This window comes from Maylandia zebra, linkage group LG22, assembly GCF_041146795.1.
Source record: "Maylandia zebra isolate NMK-2024a linkage group LG22, Mzebra_GT3a, whole genome shotgun sequence".
Lineage (NCBI taxonomy): Eukaryota > Metazoa > Chordata > Actinopteri > Cichliformes > Cichlidae > Maylandia > Maylandia zebra.
Genome location: NC_135187.1, coordinates 28510962 through 28522634, shown reverse-complemented (window position 1 = coordinate 28522634; position 11673 = coordinate 28510962).

The window sequence follows — 11673 nt, the reverse complement described above, 5'->3', positions numbered from 1 at the left end:
CCACCACAGAGAAAACTGCACCCACCCCACCCAAGTAAATCCTATTGGACTTCCATGATAAAATGTTTGATTCTACAGCATAAATATTTGCAGTCTTGTTCAGTATTTGTTTGTAGTAGAAGTCATTAAGGAGTCCGTGTTCTTTTAAGGCTCTAGTTTGCTATCTTAATAGTTAATATTATTGTTAATTGCTTTACTAATAAGTTAGCTAGCTTTAAAACTTCTAAATGGTAGTCAGCAAACCAATTAGTGATGTTCCAGGGGATACATGCATCTTTTTTATACAGCCTAAGTTAAGTTTAGAGCCTTGGTGAGTATGATGACCAGGTAGTAATAATAGTAATAATAAGTTTTATTTATAGGCACCTTTAAAGACCCTCAAAGTCACCTTACATTAGTACAACAAAATAAAAATATAAGGTAAATGATTTTATTTTTTAAAGGTATCCCACTTTATGTGAGACTGGGTTGCATTTTTAATCCTTTGAGATGCTGTAACACACCGGCTGGTTCTAATATTTAAAAGGCACCACAGGATGGGAACTTTTAGCCAGTTGGCGTGAAAAAACCTGGAAGGTCTGTGGACATATCAACATTAAAGCAAATAAAAAGACTGGAAAACCACATAAACAATATTATATTTACTTAAAGCATATATTCTTTCATATTTAGGCCCATTTACTATTTGTCTTCATATTTATTAACTTTCAACATGGAGGAAACAAATTACATGAAGTGACACAGCACATGTCTCAAAAGAAACGTGTGGGTTGAAAATGCACCCATAAATGGATGCAGCCCTGCTGAAAATAAAGATGGTTACTGGACAGAACAGCTGAAATAACATTTAACAACAGTAAAACTTGCTGGAATATGAAAGGGGAATACGTGAGTGTTACAAGAATATCAAACAAATGTTGCCTAGGTTTAACATGACCTCTTGGTGAGGGGCTAACTGAAAGGTTGTTTGTTTTCCCTGAATTATGAAGTCTTTTGTTTACATTTCTGTTTAATAACACCACACTCAGAAAGTGGCAAGTCTTCTGTATATTATTGCATGATTTGATTTAATGGGTATTTTGAGCCTTATTAAGTAATATGTAAGAAAAATGTAACTAGCACAGCTGAATCAGGGTGGCTAGTGTTAGACAGAAAGCAGGAATGTGGGAAAGGGTCCAATAGTCCCATTATTTAGCTGATTTAGGGTTTTAGACAAGTAACTGAGCTGTGCAGAAGAGCCAAGAACAGTTCTGCTGGAATTAATGCAAAAAAAGTAGTTACATTACATTTGTCTGCACTTTTATGTCTTCTGCACTTTTATGTCTTCTGCACTAACTACAGCTAGGAGGGTCAATATTTGTTGGAATTGGTGCAAAGCAAAATAACCCCACTATTCATTATTGTGTGCACATTTTGTTTATTGGTATATGTTGTTGTACAAAAAGTTGTACCAGAGGAACAATATTATCTCCCAGGTTTACACCAGAGGAAGGAAACATGCTCATTGGAGAAATAATAAAAGCCTTTCTGCAAATCTGTTAATTCAGAGAATTGTACTTTCATGAACACTTGGGGGCAGCAGAAAGATATTTTTGGTCTACAGCGAGATCTGTCTGTGAGCGATAAAAGACAGAGATGATATATTAATGAATGATGATTAAATACTTTTAATATTCACAAGCAATAAAAAGTATTTAATGCTGCACAAAGATCTACATATGCAGTATGTCATAACCTTTGCAATAAAACTGAACATCAAACTCTTACCAGCAAAGATCTACATGGGACTAGAGGAGGAATTAAACATAATAAAAGTCAACACAGTTTGGAAGACAGAACAAAGGAGGAAAGGGTACAAATTTCAATCACTTCAATGACCACATGCATATGAAATCAAGCACTTAGACATGCAGCCTGCTTCTACAAACATTTGTGAAAGAATGGGTCTGCATGGTACTGCCATAGGATGCCACCAGTGCAACAGGTGCAGTTGTGAAATTTCCTCACCACTAAATATTACACAGTGGTATTAGTGGTATTATAGCAAAGTGGAAGCGACTGGGTTTAAATGGCCATGCAGTTGTGTCCATGCATTGCATCACCAATCATAATGCAAAGCGATGCAGTTGTGTAAAGCATGCTGCCACTGGACTCTAGAGCAGTGGAGACATGTTCTCTGGACTGATGAATCAGGCCACTCTGTCAGGCAATCTGATGGATGAGTCTGGTTTTGCCAGGAGAATGTTATAAAGGTTAAAGTTTGGTGGAGGGGGGATTATGGCGTGGGGTTGTCTTTCTGGACTTGGCCCATTAGTTCCATTGAAGGGAACTGAGGGGCCAAGACAGTTTCATGCTCCACACTTTGTGGGAACATTTTGGGGATGGCCCCTTCCTGTTCAAATACACAAATGCACAAAACAAGGTCCATAAAGATATCGATAAGCAGGCTTGGTGTAGAAGAACTTGACAGGCCTGCACAGAGTCCTGGCCTCAACCCAGCACCTTTGGGATGAATTAGAGTGGAGACTACATGCCAAGACTTCTGGAATAATGATCACAAATTCCCCAAAAACACACTTCTAATCTTTGTGGTTTACAGCTTCAACTCTTCCCCAAAGAGTTGAAGCTGCTATAGCTGTAAAGGGTGGGCCGACATCATTTTAAACCTATTGATTAACAATAGGATGTCACTTACAGTGGGGCAAAAAAGTATTTAGTCAGCCACTGATTGTGCAAGTTCCCCCACCTAAAATGATGACAGAGGTCAGTAATTTGCACCAGAGGTACACTTCAACTGTGAGAGACAGAATGTGAAAAAAAAAAAATCCATGAATTCACATGGTAGGATTTGTAAAGAATTTATTCGTAAATCAGGGTGGAAAATAAGTATTTGGTCAATAACAAAAATACAACTAAATACTTTGTAACATAACCTTTGTTGGCAATAACAGAGGTCAAACGTTTACTATAGGTCTTTACCAGGTTTGCACACACAGTAGCTGGTATTTTGGCCCATTCCTCCATGCAGATCTTCTCGAGAGCAGTGATGTTTTGGGGCTGTCGCCGAGCAACACGGACTTTCAACTCCCGCCACAGATTTTCTATGGGGTTGAGGTCTGGAGACTGGCGAGGCCACTCCAGGACTTTCAAATGCTTCTTACGGAGCCACTCCTTTGTTGCCCGGGCGGTGTGTTTTGGATCATTGTCATGTTGGAAGACCCAGCCTCGTTTCATCTTCAAAGTTCTCACTGATGGAAGGAGGTTTTGGCTCAAAATCTCACGATACATGGCCCCATTCATTCTGTCCTTAACACGGATCAGTCGTCCTGTCCCCTTGGCAGAAAAACAGCCCCATAGCATGATGTTTCCACCCCCATGCTTCACAGTAGGTATGGTGTTCTTGGGATGCAACTCAGTATTCTTCTTCCTCCAAACACGACGAGTTGAGTTTATACCAAAAAGTTCTACTTTGGTTTCATCTGACCACATGACATTCTCCCAATCCTCTGCTGTATCATCCATGTGCTCTCTGGCAAACTTCAGACGGGCCTGGACATGCACTGGCTTCAGCAGCGGAACACGTCTGGCACTGCGGGATTTGATTCCCTGCCGTTGTAGTGTGTTACTGATGGTGACCTTTGTTACTTTGGTCCCAGCTCTCTGCAGGTCATTCACCAGGTCCCCCCGTGTGGTTCTGGGATCTTTGCTCACCGTTCTCATGATCATTTTGACCCCACGGGATGAGATCTTGCGTGGAGCCCCAGATCGAGGGAGATTATCAGTGGTCTTGTATGTCTTCCATTTTCTGATGATTGCTCCCACAGTTGATTTTTTCACACCAAGCTGCTTGCCTATTGTAGATTCACTCTTCCCAGTCTGGTGCAGGTCTACAATACTTTTCCTGGTGTCCTTCGAAAGCTCTTTGGTCTTGGCCATGGCGGAGTTTGGAGTCTGACTGTTTGAGGCTGTGGACAGGTGTCTTTTATACAGATGATGAGTTCAAACAGGTGCCATTCATACAGGTAACGAGTGGGGGACAGAAAAGCTTCTTACAGGAGACGTTACAGGTCTGTGAGAGCCAGAGATTTTCCTTGTTTGAGGTGACCAAATACTAATATTTTCCACCCTAATTTATGAATAAATTCTTTACAAATCCTACCATGTGAATTCATGGATTTTTTTTTCACATTCTGTCTCTCACAGTTGAAGTGTACCTCTGGTGCAAATTACTGACCTCTGTCATCATTTTAAGTGGGGGAACTTGCACAATCGGTGGCTGACTAAATACTTTTTTGCCCCACTGTACATTCATATGTGTGTGAAGGCAGACGAGCGACTGATTTTGGCAATATAATATGTAGGTAGGGAGGTCTGACACAAATTTCATTTTGAATTCTGAACATACAGATGACAATCAGCATTTCATGTTCAGCGTGACGTGTATCCTGATGTAATTTTCCAACAGAGTCGGGGGCGGGGCTTAAGCTCGGACAGATCAAAGGCCTTTGCAACGTCACAACAAAGGCCTTTGCAACGTCACAACAAAGGTGCTTCGAAGGAGCCTCCAAATAGCATAAATAGAACCTTGGCGACACTCTACACCAGTAAACTCCAAAGTCGGTCCGTCTAAAGTATCGCTGAGTCTAAAATACTGCTGAAAGTCAACCTTTATTAAATATGTCTCACGTTTATGCTAGAGCTAACGATCACGTTTCCCGTGCAAAGGTTCGCACAACTGAAGAGTTGCGGGCTGAAAAAGAAGCCACAAACCGCAAAACCGAGAAAAACCGCGGCAGGTTTGCAACGCTCCCGTCACTCCACGGGAGTGGCTGGGAGCACACAATCCGACCAAAGACGGAGAGAGTGCTGGAGGAACGAAGGGTAAGTCGGGAGTGGGGTGAGGCTGGCAGTACTGATCGGGTTGGTTTCTTCCGTTATCAGCAACGGAGCAGCTCAGAACAAACAGCACCTAAAACGGAATGCCTGTTTGTTAATAAATCAAATAGGGTTGTGTCTGTAGCTAAAGACTCGCCAGCTAAGAATTTACCTCCACCCCCCCCTCCTCTTCCTGTTAAACCACAGAAACCACAGCGTGCCCCCATTATTAAAAAGCAACACAAGGATGTTGCACCTTGGGCACCACGCTTAGAGCGGTGGGACATAAATACAAATAAAAATTTACTCCCACCCCCCCCCTCCTCTTCCGGTTAAACCACAGAAAACACAGCGTGCCCCCATTATTAAAAAACAACACAAGGATGTTGCACCTTGGGCACCACGCTTATTAGAGACATGGAAATATTAACAGCAGTAAAATACAAATAACACCCCCCCCCCCCCCCCCCCCCAACCGGTAGCAGCAGATAGCCGCCCCTCCCTGAGCCTGGATCTGCTGGAGGTTTCTTCCTGTTCAAAGGGAGTTTTTCCTTCCCACTGTCGCCATGTGCTTGCTCATAGGGGATCATTTGATTGTTGGGGTTTTATATTCACAACTGTTGTTGTGAAAATATTCACAACAACAGTTATATTGCAAAGTCTTCACCATCCATCAGCCATTACAATACAAATAATAAAAATCTTGAAATACATAAAAATGTTGATGTTTGATTTTGTTTACTTTAGTTTTGTTTACTACTACGTGTCTGATAGTGATTGTCTGAGTAGATAAAACAGTGGTCCTGTACCACCAACATCATTATGGAGATGTGTGAGAATGACTGGGAGTCAGACTGGAGGACTACTGTGAAATCAGAAAAAGCAGAGTGGGGAGGTACTTCCTGTACATTGCTTCTCCAGCTGTGTAAATTACATTTTTCTCAGCAGCAACAGCTTTGGGGTTAGGAGAATACCAGGACCAGTCAGTGCACAATGACCAATTCATCAGCTGCATAACAGCAGCTGGAGCCTCACAGCTGGAGCGCACTGTACTGAGTGAAACATTTTCACATTTCGGCGGCTCCGCTCTTTGTGTTTGTCTTTTTTGCGCTAGATTCTGAAGCTGCAGGTTTGATCTATCTTCAAACAACATTGACTGAACCAGCAGCAAAAGAAGATCCAAACTAGCTTCATGTTTCACTTCACATAAACATTAAATAAACACCTTAAATTCCCTCTTACTTTTGCTGTTTGAACTCCACCACGATAAAAACTTTTTGATCAAAATAAAACACATTTATAATTAAAATGAACTTAACTGTCGGCATAAATAGTATTTATGTTGGTCAAATATGATATTTTGGTTACAGTGTAGTCATTTTTTGGTCCCACAGGAGATTCTATAAGGCCATTTACCTGTTTCCCAGCAGGCTAATTCGCTCCAAAATACAACCTTGATCATTTGGCTGTGTCTTATAACCATGACTACCGCGTAGGCAGGCTCATGCATGGTGGTGCCTGCCCACAAAGAAGTCAAGGTTCTAAGACCTTAGAAACTTGTCGATCACTTTTTTTCTCAAACGAACGTCAGCCTTAACATGGGCTGTGTGTGCGCTTGTGTCATGACCTTCAGAAAAAAGAAATGGATGTTGTGTGTATTTGTTTGAATGCGGCAGATGTGATGCCAAATACCTGGACATCAGCTAAGGGACTCGTACCTGGTGCTCAGAAAGAATAGAAATTCAGACAGATGTATTCAAATGAGTTAGACCCATTTAATTACAATAACAAACATCACAATTCTTTAACGTGCGTGCGAAGTGCAAGATTTGTGGGCTTCAGTTTCCTAGAACACAAATTGCCCGCTGAAACTTAAGGAACTGTGTATTAAAATTGTAATAAAACCTACTACTTGAATCCTCTTTTTTTTACTTTAACATGTGACAGTGAATCAAAACAAAAGATGACAGGCTGCTATACATTAAATGCATTAATTTAAACATAAAATGAGCAAAGCTTCTTTCATTCAACTTTGTCAGCACTCTTACAAAGTATTCTTGATTCTCTTCCATATTTGACTTTTCACCCTCAAGATTAAGGCCAGCTAAAGAGGGCATTACACAAACTTTAAAACACACCAATACCCTCAGAACACAGGTCATGGGAGAAATTAAACGCATTCCTTAAAAATGTGCAAATAACAGCATTTAAGACACGGCAAAACATTAACTCAGAAGACTTAAGAACAGCGCTTTAAAATTTAGTAAAACACAATGAAGTAGTGCCAGAAATGCAGGAATAAGGTTTTTGTGAAACTCACTCACAAATGGTCTATCAAGTCTGCTCTAGAAAATACCAAACTTAAGATTCATTACTTTAGAGCTGGCTTTTTGTCCATCAAGCTCAAGGTATAGCTTTTGAAATACCTCAAAGGTAAATTTCAGCTGCTTGGGATAGGTAAGGTTCAGAGCGTAGATTACTCCCATCATCAAAGCACAGGATCTGGCAACATCAATCCTCTCCAGGATCTTGGATCCCTCAACGATGATGGTTGGAGGCCCATCACCAATGATAGCAATCTTCATGATTTGCATTGCAAGGTCTGCGTTGAGCTCCTCCTCATCCTTGTAGGAGAAATTAAATGTTAGGATGTATAAAATACATAGCTCAAGCACTTCAGGATGACGTGCATAAGGGAATGAACTACTACAGGTAGGAAAATAAGCCAAAGCAGGTTGTCTTTTGTGTTTTTCAGTGATTTTACTTTGTCATTCTGTAATTTTTAAAAGCTAAATTAAACCATAATCCAACGTTTAAAATAAAAAATGTCTTGTTTTTCACAGTTTTGTTTTTCCACTGAAAAGAAAATCTAATAAATCATTTTTAAGGGTTATTCCACTTCTAAGTGAAATTTTATCTATTGCCATATTGCCACAGTTAGAAAGTGAGAAACAAGCCTTTTGTAAACAGCACACTAATTCTCCTGATCCGGAAGCAATCCATTTGCTTTAGCATAGCACAAACAATGTGTTACGTTTCGGTGTTGTCGGTGTGTTGTTTTTGGCGTGACTGTTATGTGTTTCCTGTTTACTTTGAAAGTCTGTGTTATCTTAGTGTTTTCAGTTTACGTTTCCCTGTCTCGTCAGTTCTAATTTGCCCCAGCTGTGTTTCCCTCCTGTTGTCCATTTTCCTGATTGCTCCCTCTATGTATTTAAACCCTGTGTTTCAGTGCGTCATGGTCGCGATCTCCCCCGTGTTGTAAATAGTTTGGTGTTTTGTTGTAAATAAATATTTTGTTGTAAATAGCTGTAAAATAGATTTGTCGATACTTTCGTTTTGGGATTTTGGTGGTGAGCTTTAGTGGGGGTTTTTTGTGTTTTTTTTTTTTCTTTATTTTTACTTTTTTTCGTGTTGCACTCCGGTTGCCTAGGCCGGGGTGTAACATATGGGGGCTCGTCCGGGATTGCCTTCGCTGGAGGGTCCGTGGGACCGCTCCAGCCTTCATTCGCCTTCGCTGAAGGGTCCGAGGGACCACTCCAGCCTTCATCCGCCTTCGCTGGATGGTCCGTGGGACCGCTCCAGCCTTCGTCGTCTGCTGGAGGGTCGGTGGGGCCGCTCCAGCCGTCATCAGCTTCGTCTGCCTTCGCTTCAGCCGTCCGTCTCCGCTGGAGGGTCCGAGGGACCGCTCCAGCCTTCATCTGCCTTCGCTGGAGGGTCTGTGGGACCGCTCCAGCCTTCATCCGCCTTCGCTGGAGGGTCCGAGGGACCGCTCCAGCCTTTGTCGTCGCTGGAGGGTCCGTGGGACCGCTCCAGCCTTCATCTGCCTTCGCTGGAGGGTCTGTGGGACCGCTCCAGCCTTCATCCACCTTCGCTGGAGGGTCCGAGGGACCGCTCCAGCCTTCGTCGTCTGCTGGAGGGTCAGTGGGACCGCTCCAGCCTTCATCAGCTTCGTCTGCCTTCGCTGAGGGGAGGGTCCGTGGGACCGCCCCAGCCTTTGTCGTCGCTGGAGGGTCCATGGGACCGCTCCAGCCTTCATCCGCCTTCGCTGGATGGTCCGTAAGACCGCTCCAGCCTTCGTCGTCTGCTGGAGGGTCAGTGGGACCGCTCCAGCCTTCATCGGCTTCGTCTGTCTGGATCAAACTTTTCACTTGGTGTTAAATGTTTGATTTTTGGGTGGGGGGAACTGTTACGTTTCGGTGTTGTCGGTGTGTTGTTTTTGGCGTGACTGTTGTGTTTCCTGTTTTACTTTGAAAGTCTGTGTTATCTTAGTGTTTTCAGTTTACGTTTCCCTGTCTCGTCAGTTCTAATTTGCCCCAGCTGTGTTTCCCTCCTGTTGTCCATTTTCCTGATTGCTCCCTCTATGTATTTAAACCCTGTGTTTCAGTGTGTCATGGTCGTGATCTCCCCCGTGTTGTAAATAGTTTGGTGTTTTGTTGTAAATAAATAGTTTGTTGTAAATAGCTGTAAATAGATTTGTCGATACTTTCGTTTTGGGATTTTGGTGGTGAGCTTTAGTGGGGGTTTTTTGTGTTTGGTTTTTTTTTTTTTTTTCCTTTATTTTTACTTTTATTCGTGTTGCACTCCGGTTGCCTAGGCCGGGGTGTAACATTATTGAACAACAACAATGTTCTCAATGAACCCAAAAAACTCATTAATATCAAAGCTGAATGTTTTTGGAAGTAGTTTTTAGTTTGTTTTTAGTTTAAGCTATTTTAGGGGGATATCTGTGTGTGCAGGTGGCTATTACTGTGCATAATTATTAGGCAACTTGACAAAAAACAAATATATACCCATTTCAATTATTTATTTTTACCAGTGAAACCAATATAACATCTCCACATTCACAAATATACATTTCTGACATTCAAAAACAAAACAAAAACAAATCAGCGACCAATATAGCCACCTTTCTTTGCAAGGTCCGTCTAAAGTATCGCTGAGTCTAAAATACTGCTGAAAGTCAACCTTTATTAAATATGTCTCACGTTTATGCTAGAGCTAACGATCACGTTTCCCGTGCAAAGGTTCGCACAACTTAAGAGTTGCGGGCTGAAAAAGAAGCCACAAACCGCGAAACCGAGAAAAACCGCGGCAGGTTTGCAACGCTCCCGTCACTCCACGGGAGTGGCTGGGAGCACACAATCCGACCAAAGACGGAGAGAGTGCAGGACGAACGAAGGGTAAGTCGGGAGTGGGGTGAGGCTGGCAGTACTGATCAGGTTGGTTTCTTCCGTTGTCAGCAACGGAGCAGCTCAGAACAAACTGTCATGGTTCTGGGTCCGTTGGACCCAGTATTTTGAGTTTATTATGTTTTGGTTCACTTTTGCATTATTCTTTGTTTCTCTGGTACTTTGTGTTTCAGTTATCTTGGTGTTTTGGATTGTTTCTCATTCTCTTGTTGTGATGTTTATTATTATTAATATTATCATTATTAGAGTTTCATGTTTCTATTATCCATGTTTTAGGAATGGTGGTTTCATGTTTCGTTCAGTTCCATGTTTCATTTTCTGTCTCTGAGTTGTGATTCATGTTTCCTGTTTTATTGTGAAAGTCTTTGTCTTATGTTAGTGTGTGCAGCTTTGTTCCCCATGTCTCATTAGCCCTTATTTCTCCCAGCTGTGTCTCCCTTCTGTGGCCCATTTTCTCATTACTACCCTGTGTATTTAAGCCCTGTGTTTTCCCATGCCCAGTGTCGCGTCGTACCCACAGATTATGCCTGTGTGTCCTTGGTTGCAGTGTTCCATCCTCACTTCATGTTTGTTTTCCTGCCAGCAATAAAGCTGAGGTTTTTGAGTTACATTCCGTTTTCCGAGTCCTGCATTTGGATCCTCATCTCTGCCTGCCCGCACACAGAGCCCTGACACAAACAGCACCTAAAACGGAATGCCTGTTTGTTAATAAATCAAATAGGGTTGTGTCTGTAGCTAAAGACTCACCAGCTAAGAATTTACCTCCACCCCCCCTCCTCTTTCTGTTAAACCACAGAAAACACAGCGTGCCCCAATTATTGAAATGCAACACAAGGATGTTGCACCTTGGGCACCACGCTTAGAAAGGTGGGACATAAATACAAATGAAAATTTACTCCCCCCCTCTTCCTGTTAAACCACAAAAAACACAGCGTGCCCCCATTATTAAAAAGCAACACAAGGATGTTGCACCTTGGGCACCATGCTTAGAACGGTGGGACATAAATGCAAATAAAAATTTACTTCCTGTCATGGTCCTGGGTCTTTTGACCCAGCGTTTTAAGTTTGAGTTTATTTTGTTCATTAGGTTATCTAAGTTCATTTGGTTATTAGACTCCTTGTGTTTTCTTCCCCTGTATTTAAGCTTCCCCTCACCCTTCGTGTTTCATGCTGCGTGTCTTATGTTATCAAGTTTGTATTATTATGCCTAAGTGTTTCTAGTTATTATTTTCCCCTCGTGTTTCCAACCATGTTAAATCTCCCCTGCTCTTCATGCGTTTCATGTCTGTGTCTTACGTTGTCAAGTTCGGGTTGTCATGTCTATGTCTCATTATGTTTCCTGTTTTATTGTGAAGAGGTCTGGTGTTCTGTGTTCATCATGTTCAGTTTTACTCTCCCACTGTGACGTCATTATGTTCATGTGTGCCAGCTGTTTCCTCATGTGTCTCCACTTCCCCTAATCACCTCCTGTGTATTTAAGTCCTCTGTTTTCAGTGTGTGATGGTCAGGTTGTCTGTTGTCCACGCCATGTTTCCTATGCCATGCTTCCAAGTTTCTTGTCTAGGTTTTTCTTATTGTTTGTTTAGATTTCCCAGTTTAGGTTTGTGTT